The sequence below is a fragment of the Cheilinus undulatus genome, linkage group 13 (genome assembly GCF_018320785.1).
Source record: "Cheilinus undulatus linkage group 13, ASM1832078v1, whole genome shotgun sequence".
Taxonomy (NCBI): domain Eukaryota; kingdom Metazoa; phylum Chordata; class Actinopteri; order Labriformes; family Labridae; genus Cheilinus; species Cheilinus undulatus.
In genome coordinates, this window is record NC_054877.1 from 17,005,015 (window position 1) to 17,021,909 (window position 16,895).

General features: G+C 39.2%; 1 pseudogene; it reads left to right on the forward strand.

Moving 5' to 3' along the window:
* Positions 1-15,629, forward strand: part of LOC121519552 — a 34,329-nt pseudogene extending 18,700 nt beyond the window's left edge.
* The last annotated feature ends 1,266 nt before the right edge of the window (positions 15,630-16,895 follow it).

Here is a 16,895-nt window from a genome sequence, read left to right on the forward strand (position 1 = left end):
GTCATTTACGAGCATAAAGCAGGCAGCATGCAGCATTTATTTACGGAGGTGAGAGGAAAAAAGTTCGCTCGTTGGGACTTAATGACCAGCAGACATCGCCTTTTATCACCTCTCCTTTCTGTGTGGCTGTAAGAGAAGCTAACGCTAACGTGAACACTTTAAGGAGATTATAAAACGAGATTATACTACGCAGCCTATTTGCCGACAGGTACATTAAACTGGCCTCGGGAGTTCATACAGTGAGGGAGGGCAGAGCAGAGAGACTCAGCAGTGCCACTTCAATACAAACAGCCTGCACCTTTGTGATGAGTTGATGTGTTGTTTCTGAGCGTTAATGCTGTAAAATATCAGAAAACATCCCACTCTGGTAGCTTTGTGTGCTTCTCTACCTGTAATTCCAAGAGCTGCATTGCTCCTGTTCCCAGCAGCATGTCTCTCTCTCAGCTGCTCACACGCTTTTGCCCCCAGACAAGTGTCTTGGGGGGGGGGGGGTTCACCGACCAGGGTGATCTTGGTCGACCTAAAGCTTTCCAATGAATTAATCGACCAATCGAATTGAAGCTGTCAGCCCTAGAAATTGAATGGAAATTCAATCCAATACAGCACTGACACATTTGTGAATAAATGGCAAGCTACTGATATCATGTTCTATTTTTTTTCACTACAGTGTTACCTCATTATAAACAAGCAAAGGGAGACTTGGGATGGAGCGAGAACAAAGTGCAAAGCCATGGGTGGAAATCTGGCATCAATTCATTCAGACCATGAACAAGGTTTGCTTTTTGATTAATAATTACTTCTCATCAGCATTTTATTCTAAAGAAATGAATATGTATTGATTATGTAGAGTTCTATTTTGAAAAGCTCCTGATACAGCACCACTATACACTGAATCAAGTCACTTGTAGGGAGGTTTGTTGAGGTCAAAGTTAGGAGGAATGACAGAGCTCAGACAGCAGGGAGACACAGCCAACAAGCAGAAAATATGTGCCTAGTGTGAAAGCTGTGACGGAGCGTGCAATAACACACATGTGCAGCAGATTCAAGCAGCAAAACATGCTGCCAGTCTAGAACGGCTGGTTACTGCATAGGCACGACAAGGAGCACTGCGGCCAAGTGACATTTGTAGTTGCTTGTTTCTGTACCCAGGTGAGCCAACGTCTTATATGTGATCAAAGCTGGTAAAAAGTCCTGCAAGTCGTCGTAGAAGCAAGCGTAGATTCCAAGCTTTCAAATGGTGTATCACACACCCTAATCTGAGCGTATTTTACAAAGATATGCTAATTTGAATGTTAACTTCTAGTTCCTGTTTTTTTCTGAGAAAACCAGGCTCAAAGTTTCAGGACTTTTCATACCTTCACGCAGGCCAGGTAATGGGCGTGAACAATAGGGCCACATTTACATAAAGTCCACCCAAACCAAGCTTCTGAATCAGACTGGTGACGCTCATCAAAATATTCCCATAGGAGATCCGCCTTCATCAAACTTTCACTGTCGAGTGATCTTGAAGTTGTCCCAAGTCTGTTGATAATTCTTGCTGCTTCTTCATCATATCTTCTACTTTTCTTCACTGCAGGGCGCATCTTGAGGCTTGTTGATCAAGGTGATAACTAGAAACAGCTCTAGTTACGTGCCGAGGGGGCTGGCGTTTGAGCCATGCGGTGTTTGTTATTGTCCATTTCAATGGGTGAAACTGGGAACAATGTCAGGCTGAGTGGTCAATTATCACCCCACAGTTTCGCTTTCCCCTCCCCTCAATCTCCCCGCAGAAACTACGAAAAGAGGGCATTTTTAAACACAAAATTAACACTTTTAAATATCACATTTGTGTTACTTTTTTCATCGAATGAGTAGTTTAATTGTCGGACTTGCATAAAATGACAAAAAACGAAAAATGATAATTTTGAAGAAAACAACTTTGCATTCATTTTTTTCAACCACTGGAATGCCGATTTGCAGGAACTTTATCTGGCTTCGGTCACATATGTTTGTAGTTTTAACAACTCACAAAATATTTAAGGCAATATTTCATCAGTACTTTGAGTTGCCATTTTCCAAATGTGTTTTGCTGCTCTAGCTTGAACTGTGACCTACATTGCTCATCACTGCTGATTACCTGTGGTATTGCAATGTTTGGTCTGCATCTGGAACTTTGAGAGAGTTAGGAAAGTTAACACAAAGGAAATTATCACATCCATATCTATATATGTTTCAAATGAAGAACTTGAATGATCCTTCAGATGGACTGAGTCAAAGTGGGAAATCATCCTGTGATCTGAAGTAAAGCTGAGTTATACTGGAAAAAAACAACATTGTGACAGTTTATCTTTCTGCAATATATTGGAAATTCTTAAGTAAATTAAACCAGATAAATGTATCCTTTTTTATGTATATGTATCAAATTAAAATCAATAGTTGTATATTTTTGGGGGGTCTTTAAATCATTTTTGGACTTTGAATATCACACTGTGCAGCCCTATGTCAGCAGCTCTGGCACACAAACACAGAAAGAGGGAAAAGAAAAGAAAGCAGGTAGAAGGAGCTTCTTCATGAACTTTACAAATATTCTTGCCACTGTTTTCCTAAAATGGCAAATTAACCTGTGCTTGTGATTGTGCTGAAATGTTGCACAGTATTTCCTAATAAGGTTCAAAATGTTGTTTTGTCAACATATTCGCCCCCATGAATGTAACGTTTGATAAAACCAGAGCTCTCAGAGTTTTTGAACTCTTGTGGTTTATACACATTGCACAGCATACACGAAGCTTTAAAGTAAATGATCAGCATTTTTGTGCATTAATGGACCATTTATTAACCAGCACTGGGATTAGTTGCTGCTTGTGGTGGGAACCCTGCTAGGATCGGCCTTGCGTAACTGAGCGTCACCTGCAGTGCCGTCACCTGTAGCCTGAATGTACATGTAGTAGACATACAGGCTCTTACTGCACAGTGCTCAGGTCTCTGTCTTTTGATGTGATCTCAGACAGGATTAAATTCAGGTGAGTCACAGAAATGATGGAGCCTTGTGGTTTTGGTTTGAATCCAACAACAAGGAAGTGGTGGCATCAGGTAACATGATAAGTATGGCACAGATTCACGTTGTTACTATTATGCATGCGCATATCGCCATTACGGTTGAAAAACAATCATTGAATCATTCAGTCCAAGTCTAGAGGATTTAAATATTAAACTCTGTGTTTGACATGGATGCTGAATCCTTTGGGTACAGAAGGTGGGGACTTGTGGACAGTGTTGCGGCACATCAATTGTCAGATGTATGCGGGTGCACAAGTGCACATGGGTAACTTGCACATTAATGGTACAATGAACGCTGAGTAGTATATTTAGGTTTTAGAACATGTGCCTCCAAGTAGGCAAGTTCTTTTTCAGGGAAGACCTTTCTTTTTAAGTGAGATGATGCTAAACTGGATTCTGCACTTATCAAAGCAAAAATGATTGGGGTATTACAAGAAATAGATTATGACAAAGGAAACCATGAACTCTTAAGTACCTGGATTCCTGAATGCCAACTATAAATGAGAAAACACTTTCAAAAATACTGAAACTAGTCTCCTTGTTCCAAAATTCTCAAGACATTTAGAAAAATATCTTGTCTGTAAATCATCAGTGTGTGTATCAATTTCAGTGTTTTTGAAGGCTTACATTGCTGAGGCACCAAACACAGACCTGTGGATTGGTATGCATAATAAGGATGGTCACCTGTGGTACTGGACTGATGGTCGACCAAGTCGATATTATATGTGGAATACACAGGTAAGTGGACACATTTTTTGTAATTTAGTGTTAAACTAGAAAAGCACTCGGAGAGCGCAGACCTCCACCATTAGCCCTATCTCCTAATAATAAAGAATCCTTTAAAAAATTCCTGGATCCAGATCCGGGAATGATCTGGATCAGTCCCAAAATCTAATCAGTTCTTCCTTATGCCATTTCTGACATTTCCTGAAAATTTCATGAAAATCCATCCATAACTTTTTGAGTTATGTTGCTAACAAACAATCTAACTAACAAACAAACTAACAAACCCTGCATAGGCTCCTTGGCAGAGGTAATAAAAGACTTCAGAGCTGCACTACAAAAGATTAAAAACATGTATTTTTTCTGTTGCTGCAGCAGGTGTTGTGACCATTGGCATAAAACTATATTGTGTAAAACATTGTTCTGACTGTTTCTTGAAAAATTCTGATATCCTGACTTTTTTTCATTGCAGCGACCATCGTTTTTCCCTCGTGAACAGGTAAATGTTTTTTGACAGAAAACCCTGTCTTATTTGGAGCCCTTTTACATCCTATCTTGCTGATGAGTGAGGTTTGTGTGTCTGGCACACAGAGATATTTATATATATTTTAGTACGTATTATGACAAAATGTTTTTTCATTTAATTTGAACTGTTACACAAGTTATACTGTAACATAAAGACAGCCTCCCTTTTTGTTTTTGGATTCATGATATTTTTAACAAAGCAGTTCTCTGTGTGTTTAAGATTGAATCTGGAGTTGTGAACTTCCAATGGTTTTAAGATAAGATAGTCCTTTATTAGTCCCACAAGGGGAAATTCCAAATCCAAAGTCTTGCTTCTAGTTGCAGAACATTGTTGACATTTTCTCATAAAATGATCCTGGAGCTTATCTGCCTGTCCCCTGATCACTGTTGTGTTTCAGCTACGACACTGTGTTGTGATGACTAGTGAGCCCACAGATGTATTAGGAAAATGGACAAGAAAGTCCTGCAATGACACCAATGGATATGTTTGCCTTCGGAGTGTTGGTCAGTCTATTTCTGTCTATGCTTTGCCTTCCCCAGTCATCATCATGACTTCCTCTATACTTCTAATCAAACACAAGCGTTTTAATTATACACAAGAATAAATGTAACTTCTTGCTCTGAACAGACCCTGCTCTGCCAGACTCCCCTGAACCAACAACCTCACAGTATGTCCAAATCTTCAACGACTCTGTCAAGGTGAACACTAATAAAATGACCTGGTATGCAGCTCAAAAGCACTGCAAAGATGATGGGGCTTCACTGGCTAGCCTGCGAAACATCTGGTCAAAGACATACATTGACCTGATCACTCTGAATCTCAAGGCTCCTGTGTGGATTGGACTGAACACATTAGAGGTACAAAGCAGAATGCCTCTCAAACTGCACATATGAAAAATCACTAAAAAAAATTCTACTTTGTTCCATCTTTGCTTTTAGACTGGTGGATATTTCAGGTATACTGAAGGCTGGCATCTCACTGTAGCCTATTGGAGAGGGGGGGAACCAGAGAGTGGAAAACCTTGTGTTTATGCTGACGTGGGTGGAATGTGGAGGACTTCAGAATGTGATCAGAACATGGCCAGTGTTTGTATGAAGAGCACAGGTAGGGCTTTTATACTGTACAGTTGAATACACTCAGTTGTGCTGCTTAATGTTGACATGCATCTCCTCTGTTTGGCTTCACCCATAGATGTGCCACCAACAGAGTCCACTGAATTTCCGGGAAAATGTCCTGATATTCCAGAACAACAAAGATCAGGAGGAAGACACCTGTCCTTCTGGATACCATTTAAGGGTAACTGTTACCTCATTTGGCCACTTAGGGAAAGGTGGCCAGATGCATCTGCTCATTGTGCAGCAAATGGTGAGAAATTTCCATTAATTATCTGGGTAGCACAATTGATCAGTCATTTCCATCTTGCTGTAATTCAAGACCTAGTGTTTTATGTTTGTTTGTTTGTGAAGGGGGATCTCTTGCCAGCATTGAAGATCCTTCAGAGCAAAACTTCATTGAAAACCACTTGAAAGTGTATAAAGACAGTCAGAGTGAGTTCTGGATCGGCTTGTACAGAACTCACAGAGGTAAACCTACATTTTTTTTGTTCTTCATAACCAGAACACCAAGAGCTCCTTTGTTGAATGTAAGAAGCAATGTAAGCAACAACAAATAAGATACAAAAGTTCCTTTTGTTGTATTAGTAAACTAACAAAGTGTAAAAAGTAGCTGCATCAAAATAGGCTGTCACTTTTTATTCAAAATTTGAAATTCAAAGCTCCCGTCTGAACCGTTTGGGTTTGGTTAGAAAGGGACAGGACCAGTCAGCAGTACTTTCAGGCGTGACAGAGTCATGACGTAAGCAAGAACCAACAAGAGGCCGGTGCAGTCATGGTGGAAGACGATAGCGTGGATGCTGCTGAAGTGCCAGTTTAATCAGAACTTGACAACATTTCTTTGTTAAAAGACGAACAAAGAACAGCATTGAGTTTTCTTTTCAAAAACGACAACAGTCTATAGTCGCCATAATTTGCGTTATGCTGTTCTCTGTGGAGTTTAGCTCTGAAACGAATACATCACGTGTTTTGTTGCTCTGATTGGCCAGGAAAGATGTCACAGAATGTTCATCCAATTACCCTCCGAGTTTTTTTTTTTTTTTTTTTTCAAAGGCTCTGCCCTTTCCCAAACACTGTCTATGAGAGGTTTATCCATCTGGTGTGCCAGGTTAGTAACAGAGGTAGGAGTAAGTCACTCATGTGCAAGTCACAAGCAAGTCTCAAGTCATAGCCTTCAAGTCTCAAGCAAGTCCCAAGTCACTGTGGTGAGAATCAAGCAAGTCAACTCCCTGCTATAAGTCAAGCAAGTCACAAGTCAAGTCATACAAAAATTGGATGATTTAAATCTACACTTAAATCAGTAAAGACAGTGGTACAAAAGTTGAGTTTTATTTCAATCATTATTTAATAGGGCTAAGGCCTTAAAAATATTGCAAGTTAAAGGTACAATGTGTAAAATTTGGCATTTTTAGCGACATCTAGCGTTCAGATTTTAGAATGAGCCGATCTGTTACCAAAACGTCACATCACTAAGCGCCGAGAGCCTGTGAAGACCAAAAAGGATAGTGAGCCGGACATAAATTACAGCAGTGACGAGGTGAGGGTTTATTCATTCATTTTTGTAACCATTATTTTTATAGATTATAGGTCAGTCTTCTTCTCCACCTGCCTTCCTGGTAGCTTTCAAGACCGGTGGGCAGGTTTGTATTTAAAAATCGCGTTTTGCTCTTTCTGTCCCCAAAACGTTGCCGTAGACAACATGGCGGTTCGTTATGTCAGCCTTCGTGAGGGCGACCCGTGGTAATGTAAATTTAAAAAGCTTTTTTCTAATTTTGTGAAAAGAAAACGAACGTTTAAAGGGGATGTTTGTGCACTTATTTAACATACTTCACATAGATATATAAACATTATATCCCATGTACACCGGTTCTGTTCGGTGAAATGCAGCCAAATTTTACACATTGTACCTTTAAGTGTCCCTAGAAAATACTGACTTTAGGAAAAAATTTATAACATTAACAAAATCAATATTCTTCTCTTCTTTTGAGGCTGCTTTACAATGTAAGTTAACAATGTAATAAATAGCTTGATGTGTTTATATTATTCAAATTAAACATTTGCAAAGCTGATGATTATTATTGTGCATGTGTATGCTGTTAAGTGACCCTCAACAAGGCCTACATTTCATGGCTTTCAGAAACTTTCAGGAAAAAAAAACTTACAATGAATTTGAGCATCAGAAAATAATGTAACTTATTTAATTATTAATGAAGCAACGTCTGCCATGTAAAAATCAACACCTGGGATGTAATCACCAGACACCTGGGTGTCTTGTGCCCTGCTGATCACCTGGTCATCATATCAGAAAATGAATGTTACTTCATATAACTGTCACCGGTGGCAATATCTCTGCGTTGTGTTTATGATGGATGGGAAGGAGACTGCGACTCAGGATCCCTCTCTTTGACCACCTTTATTGGCTGGCAATGATAACCAAATACAGAAACTCCATTAACTCTGGCAGCCCGCTCCAGATCCTACACAAAATAAAGATATAGCACATAACATTAGCTCGACATAATGTGCACGTAAGCTAGCTGTGTACGGTGTGCACTTGAGCTAGCCCTCCTGCCGTGCGCAGCAAACAAACATCAATAAAAGTAAAGATACAAGAAACTTAAAGCACATAAACATGTAAACAAGTGGAAAAATAACTAAGGACATTATAAGAACTAAAAATATATACAAGATATAACGTTTAACTTAAAGATGGAAACAGATACAAACTTGAACAAAACAATGGACACCCACCTCTCCCACAGGGAGTCATTCAAAAGGGGAGAGGGGAGGGGGGGGAAAGAATATATACAAATAACCAACGAAGAAGAAAACATAAGAATGAGGGGCTACAACCAACAACACGGTGCATTTTGGATATAGGAGTTTCTCTCAGGCTAACGGACTAATGCCAGGTAATTTTGTGTAATTATAAAAATGAATAACTAACTACAGAGGTGCATTTTGTTTCTGTAACATTACGTCACGTTAATCTTATGCACATCTTAAACTTAACATTAGTTTAGTAAGCTATGTTAGCATTCATGTTAGCAAACGTTACCATCAGACAGTGTATATACACTGCTGCCTCAACGTAAAAAAAAAAAACAAAAAAAAAAAACAGAAAGGTGCCAGTCAATCTGTCCCCATTGGACAACAAATATAAATCAAACTGCTTACAAGCTAATCCACACAAACTTTTTTTACACACAGATGCAAACACACACACAAATGGCGCTGACACACTGATCCTCCATGGATGGAGAGTAGCCTTAAAGCAGAAGGAGAAAGTTCAGGTCTGAGTTTATCCTGCAAATTCTTAAACATTTCCCCTAAACAGATAGAAGCCTTCAGTCTCACCAACACGTCAGTGCGAGTGTGTGCCTGTGAGTCTGTGAGTGTCATGTTTATGTATGTCATACAGCATCAAAGCCCTTGGCGCTGCGTAAAAACCATAGACTGTTGAAAGAACTGGACAAACCCCGTGTGACGTCAGTCGTCTGCTTACAATAGGCAGGCCAAAATGGCTTTTGAAGCCCATTCCATATTGAAATCGTGGTCTCAGCTGAACATAACGCCCGCCCACTAAGCGCGACTTCCTGTCAGCCTGCTAGCTAGCATTCCGGTTGACGGTAACGGAGCCTCTGCCTGCCGAGCTATCTGTCAATCAAATGAGACATGCCAATCAGCTTTCATCCTAAATATCAGCCAAACGATCGTGGTACAAAAAACTTCATCCCCCGTACAGTGGGAGCACAATGAGACACTGTTTAACATGTGTGCAGATGAAACTTCCGGTTTTCCTGCAGCCAGCCTCGAGCAGACAGTCACGGTATAGCAATTTTTGGCACTTCTGCACTGGCTTCATTTTTTAGGACCGGAGGTTGCCGCTTGGTAAAAACGCACGAATGGATGAAGACATCAGCCACTTATCTGTTATTTTGGAGGGAAATTTGAGCTTTTATGTGCTGAATGGCCTCTCTGTAACAAGCCTAAATCATAAGGGCTAACAGATAAGCACCTTCAAAGTGAAGCATAAGTTGTGACATTGATAAATTCAACCCACCATCATGGCTAGTAAGAGTCATGCTGCTACCCGCCACGGCCAAAATCCACCCGCATTTGGCTAGTTGGCGGGCGTAAATGTCAAGCCCTGATTAGGTAGCTTGTTTAAGCTATGTTAGTGTTAGCAAACGCTAGCTTTCTAACAGCCGTAACAGCTAACTAAAAGACACATTCATGTAGCTTCCCTTTCTTCATCGACAACATAATCCTTGAACCCAAATTGAATTATTCTTAGTCTAGTTGCCTCCATGACTGCTGCTCCTGTGTTGACCTGCAGACCGCTGTTAGTCCGTGCAGCAGTGCATTGCACTCTCAAATCACCCGATCATGTTTCAAAATAAAACATAATTTCTAATGTAATCTAACTTTTAAAAAAATGCTGATATTTAAATTAAATCAAGTCAATTCGAGTCATCTGTCTCAAGTCTAAGTCAAGTCTCAAGTCATGAAGACCAAGTCACAAGCAAGTCAAATCTTTTATCAGTGTTCGTCAAGCAAGTCTCAAGTCCTCAGATTTGAGTCCCCCACCTCTGGTTAGTAATGAGCTGTTTGAAGTAAAAAAAAAACAATCTATCAGCGCACCATGACAACTCTAGTAGTTTGCCTTTTGATCCAGCAGATAAAAAGCAATTACCCTAGCAAGCATGTCTTAGCTGGTGGAAAGAAGCCTGAGAAAACCCATGGAGATCATGCCCATTCCACACAGAAAGGCCCTGACCAGGAAGTGAACTTCTGTTAGCCAGTGGTTTACTCAAAACAACTATATGAGGTTTTACAATTGGTCAATATGGTGTTTGCAACATGCTCTGGTGACCCGTAGCCAATGAATGTAGCTTTGTTATATATATATATATTAGAGCTGAAAAATGTAAGGGAAAACATGAATGATGAATGCAAAAGATAACAGGAAATTCAATCCATAATTATGAAGTATAAAGGTTTATCATTAAACCCCAGTTAGACATCTTTCTTTTTCTTAATTATTTTAAGACAAAACATAACATCAACAATGAAAAAAAACAGTAAGACATTGTCAGACATTAAAAATTTCAAATTACGAGTTACAATACAAGTTACATAGGGATTTTAACACATTGTTTTAGAAATTGTAATCAGAGCTTATAGCAAAGGAGTGGTACATGAAATGGTAATAATATGAATATGCCTAAGGCAGACTGCCAGTGGTGTTATTTATTCTTTTAAGTATAATTTCAATTAGAGCCCGACCGATAGGGGATTTTTGGGGCCAATAACGATACCGATATTGGGGGCTAAAAAAAGCCGATATCCGATATATCGGCCGATATATGAAATAAGAACATTGATATACATAGGGTGTATACTAATTTAACAGTTGCATTTATCTTTGTTTATTTTACAAAGATGCAACTTGGGCAATGTTAAAAAAGGTTTATAATAGTCTTTTATTAGATAATTGTGGGCATGTGAATTAACAATTGCATTTATCTTTATTTCACAAAGATGCAACTTAAATGACTGAAAACGCTGTAGTGCAAATGTCAAGCCTGTACATGGCGCTGTATTGCTGCCATGGAAATGCACTGAAAGAGAAGAAGAAGCTCACAGAAAACTGACACAAACTTTCTTCAAGTTGCCCTACTGGTTTTTCCTCAGTGTTGGATTTAAGAACATATGGTGTATGCATTTTGCAGTGATGGTAAAGGAGCATCAGATTTTGCTTCAAAAGCCATAACAAGCTCAGCAGCTCCTGCAGCACGAACACAACCCTGTAGTCCGCCATGTTTGTTTTGGTTAGACCCGCGCAGGCGTCTTCAGAGAGCTACACTGCGTGTGATGTTTGTTTCAAGAAAGATGTGGATAGCCCTCCACACGGAGAAGAAACGGTAGTTGTTTACGAAGTTATGTACTCTGGGACCCGTTTTCAAAAAGTATCGTTTACAGTCACCCAAAATGCTGTTTCTGTGTGGATGAAACGCAGATATGAACAACTAACAACTTTTGCGTATACTCCGGAATTCGTCTCCATGTGGACACGGCCTGAGTGGAGGAGAGAGAGCTGCTTGTGTGTGAGGGGGAGGGACCAGGCACTCGGGCTGAGTTCAGCAGGGACACACAGGAGCAGAGCGACAAAACCCCCGCACAGCAAAAAGTTAATTTATCGGCTGCATATTGGCCAATGTTGATTAATCTGTGATACGCTATAATCGGCCTGATTAATTGGCCCGCCAATCAAACGGTTGGGCTCTAATTTCAATTTAGCCCATCTTTTTATGTATAAATCATCTTTCTTTAATCGTTTCAACCCAGTCATCTGTTGTGGGAGGATCTATCTATAACCATTTATGGGTGATGGCCTTTTTTGCTAACCTTGCAAAGCAGATGGATACGCCCGTTTCCTTGTTTTTCACTGGCGAATTCATCTTGCAAATCTCCCATCTGAACTGTTTGGGCCTGGTTAGAAAGTGACAGGACCAATCAGTAGTGGGCAGTAAGGGGCAGTACTTTCAGGCACAGCAGAATCATGACGTAAACAAGCAGCAGCAAGAGCTGGTGCAGTTATGGAGGAAGAGATTATCGTGGATGCAGCTAAAAGCGCCAGTTTTATCAGAACTTGACAACAATTCTTTGTTAAAAGAAGAACAAAGAACAGCAGTGAGTTGTTTTCTTTCCAAAAATGAAAAAGTCGAGTACTGACATGTCTGTAGTCGCCATGTTTCGCGTTAATCCTCAGTAGCTGCGCAGGAGCAGCTTGATAGTGGCTACGTCACATGTTTTGTTGCTCTTATTGGCCTGTAGAGATGTGATAGACAGAACGTTCATCCAATCACACCGTGTTTTTTTCAAATCCTCTGCCTTTTCTCAAACATTTCCTATTGAAGCTTTCCCAGATGGATGTGTGAAATAAATCTATCTGGCGTGTCAGGTTACTTTTTTACTGCTACTGTAAATATTTTCCACAAGCATCTGTCACGTCCTGTTATTTATCAGGTAGATCACCCAAATAAAGTGATGTAAAAGTCAAGGGAAGCATCTTTCTAATCATATACGATCAGTGCGACAGCCATTTATTTTAATTCTTGCTGTAGGAGCAGTGTATAATGTTTTAACAGTATTGGTAGATTTTTTTAGTGAAGCCAAATTGACCCAAAAACAAATGTTCCCAACTAACATAGACTAAACTTTCTCAGCATTAAGACCAGCTAGCACAGCATTTGTTTTAGTTTCTCTTATGTTTTGTATTACATGGAAAGAGCATCTAATACTATCTTATACTTGGCAACCTTGAACAATTCCAGTTTGATCAGTGTCAATTAGATCAGAAACAAAGGAACCTAGGTTCTTAGAATTGTATAATACAGTTCATAATCCTGATTCAAAATTGAAATTGGTCCGTATTACATACATTGTGTTTTGTCCCTTTCTATTTTGGGTATAACTGAAATGGTAGCTTAAGTCCAGGAAGGTTGTGTAGACAGTTTTTCAAGTGTCCAGTTAAATAAGTTAAGGATTACTGGAGTCAAGTTGGACATCTTTTTAAATCATGGCCAACAAAAAACATCTAAAAGGATTTTATTCTAGAGGTTGATACTCCTTACGAAGGAGAAAAATGGAATCTCTTCTTTTCCCCAGGCCAGTGGCTGTGGTTAGACAGAAGAGCTTTGGACTACACTAACTGGGATCATGGTGAACCGTATGACAGACGATATGCAGCACTAAAAATCTCAGATGGAAAATGGATCTCAGGAATGGGCCAAAGCAGAGGGTTTATATGCAAAACCCCTAAAGGTGAGTTCAACATAAAAGTTCTATTAAATCAATTTCATGTTTGTGCAGTAACGTTGTACCTAAATGTAAATTAGGGCCACTGTGGGGAAAATTAAAATAAAAAAACAGTCTGAATTCCCAAGTTGTACAAACTTAAACAAAGCCTGGATATTCTCTGAGATGAGGTAAACATGTAAAAGAGAAAAATCACACAATGTTGAGTGGAAGAAGGGCTGTAAATGTCAGAAAAATTCAAACAGACCTCTGATGGAAGATATTCATAGTAGTGGTCGGTAAACCAGTATTTATATCAACACCGGTAAAATTTTTGCTACAGAATGGATTTTTTCAACACCATCATCACCGGTTTAAATGCCTGTGTTGTGCCGTGATCCATGCACGAGGCATATCTGCTCCCACAGCTGATGGAGCGAGTGATTTGTGACGGTTGGGTCCAGTCATTTAAGCTTGCAAAGCAGATGGCTACGCCCATTTCCTTGTTTCTCACTGGCGTATCCATCTTGCAAAGCTCCTGTCTGAACCGTTTGGGCCCGGTTAGAAAGTGACAGGACCAATCAGTGATGAAGGCCAGTACTTTCAGGCGCGGTGGCGTCATCATGTAAGCAAGCAGCAACAAGAGATTAGCGTGGACACTACTAAAGCATCGGTTTTATCAGAACTTCATGAAATTTCTTCGTTAAAGGAAGAAAAAGAACAGCAGTGAGTTGTTTTCTTTTCAAAAATGACAAAAGTCATGCATTAACATATCTATAGTCGCCATGGTCCACGTTATTCCTCGGTAGCTGCGCAGGAGCATCTTGGTCGCCTACGCTATATGTTTTGTTGCTCTGATTGGCCCGTAAAGATGTGACAGACAGAACATTCACCTAATCACACTAGGAGTGTTTTTCAAAAATTCTGCCCTTTCCCAAACGCTTAGTATTGAAGGTTTCCCAGATGGATGTGCGAAACAAATCCATCTGGCATGCCAGGTTACCAGTCATTAGCACTAGCATAACATATAGTCAAGTAACAGACCGAACGTCACCCACTCTTGTCATTGTAACTAAGCACAGATAACAGACAAAACAGGTGTTCTTTCCTCTCCAAGTTTGTCAGTCAGTGTGCCGTCTCTGTCAGCCTTCCTGGGGCTTGAACACAAGCTGAGTGCTACTTTGGCTGGTCTCAGTTCGTCTAGAGCCCAATGCTGCAGCTTTTCATATTACAATGGCTTAAACAACCATTTGAAGGTGTTTTTAACTTATGAGTTTCTTTTCTAAGTCCACGGTGAGTCAAAAGTCCAGGCTGCAACATTAAATGAGTTTAGAAAAGCTGCTGTAAACTAGCTGCAAAAACTTGCCGGTACAGCAGCTAAGTCAATGCCAAACACACTACTTCCGTCAAGTGCTTCACAATAAAAGTCTGCGGCTGTTATTTTTCTGAAAAAGCACAGGCCAAAGTAAACCTAGAGAGACTTAAAAAAAAAAGAGAAGAAAAGTTTCCTTGTTCCTATGTTTAGATATAAATTGATTATGCCATCATAGGCTTGTTTAAAGCAAGAAGGGAGTTTATAACACTCAAATCTGGATTTAAAAGCATAGAAAAATACCATATGATTTTAGGCCATATCGCCCCGGCCAAATTTTAAGAGTATAATATTGTTGAAAGGATTTGCCTCTTGACATAAATGTTGAACTGTGTTTGTTTTCTTGCTAGTACTCAAAGAGGCACCAACAACACCTGGTAAGTTAGGTCTATGTCTGAGGACTTATTGTATTAATGACGCTTTAAAGTTTTCTCTGATGCTTCAACGATGTATTTCTTTTGTACAGCAAGTCCCATGGTGACCCTTCCAACCCACAGCAACAGCATTTTACCAGTTGTCTCCATCATTTGTGTGACTGCCGTAGTGATCGTCATACTCGTCATCTTTTTTCTCTTGAAGAAATCTGGCCGCCGCTTTCATGTCCCTAAAACACCATCTACCTTTTCCAACCCAATGCTCTTCAGCAGAACACAGTCAACCTCATCTGATTGACACAGATTAGGTGGAGAGGCAAGTTGAAGAAGAGAACCCTGAGCCTGTGTAACATTGTGATTTAATGCAAGCAAAAACCTCATGGTTGTTTGGCAGGGGGCTGATGGTACTGATTGGTATGAGATTGAAAGCTTTCTTTTTCTTCACCCTTAACAGTATATACATATATCCCTAAAGTTGACATAGAAGTTGTTTCAAAGTTATTTCCATAGAGTTTCAGTGAATTTCCAGGAGTACAAAACATAATGTGTCAATGAGTATGTTTTCATGTATACTAATAATCTAATCCATCCATGGGCTGTAGTTTTATGACCATTCTTTGTCTGATTAAATTTCATTAATAACTAATGCTGATTTGTTGAATAAACTCTATAATATCATTAAAGTTAAGTGGTCTGTGATTGTTGTGTGTGCATTGTAATAACTGCTGGCTGGCAGGGTCAGAGTATAATCTCAAATCTTTTATTTAAGGACAAACATTGATTAAATGCTATTGACATGTTCACTCTAAGACAGATTTTTAAAGTTTTTTGGTTGTTTGAAGGTTTTTCCCTGTTAAGGATTAATTCAGATTCCTAATTTTGTTTAATCATATTAATAAATATGCTTTTATTGTAAATATTTTGACAATTTTTGACTAAAAATTTTACTCATAAAATCCCAACAGTGTTGTACCAGTCACAGAGTTAACTTTAACAAGCAACAACATTACCACTACTAATTTTATCCAAACCTCCCTGTCGTAAGATGCAGTTGTCATGGTGATGTTTTTTAAAGCTAGAGTGAGCAGAGAATTTTACTTGCTGTTAAGGTTAGTAGTGTTTCCAGAATTGTGAAAGGAGTTTCTTGGTACTCATGTTTTCCGTCACCATGCAAGAAGATCATTTCAGTAGTCCAATAATGAAGTAAAATTTAATCAATCCATCAATCAATATTTATATAGCACTTGTCATACAAGACAATGTAGCACAAAGTGCTTTACAAACAGAGATTAAAGAACATATGACCCAAACCCACTCCCCCTGCAATCCATACTGGCAAAATACATCATAAATAAAAGACACTATAAGAACAGGAAACTAATGTACCCAGTACGTACTGAGGAAATGCCATCTTAAAGGTTTAAAATGTGTAAACACTGGGGATTAGGTTAAAGTGTATAATAAAATATTATCAAATGAAATAAAAATAAATTCAAACAAATTAAAATAAAATAAAAGGGTGCTGTAATAAGAATAAAAACACTACAAGGTTACTCAGGACAGTATGCCCAAATAAGAAAACAAGACACTTAAGAAGAACTTGGTGAAATATGATAAAACAAGAGGAAACTACTAAAAGATCATTCTGAAGCTAAAACAGAAAAAGATAAAACCTGAAACAGATTAAGATGAGTACATTAAAGCCAGACTAAAAAGGTACGTGTTGAGTTTGCTTTTATAAACATTAACATTAGATACTGCCCTCAGGTTCAATTACCTGATGTTATTAGCTATTTCCCCACTTGTTGTCACTATTGGTGTAGGCATTAGTCTTCAGCTTACCACAGTACGTTGATATGTCACACTTACATTTCCATGTTGTCAGCCAATGAATTACAGCTAACAACTATTTTCAGCTATGAGTGTGTTGAGAGACAATTCAGCACAAG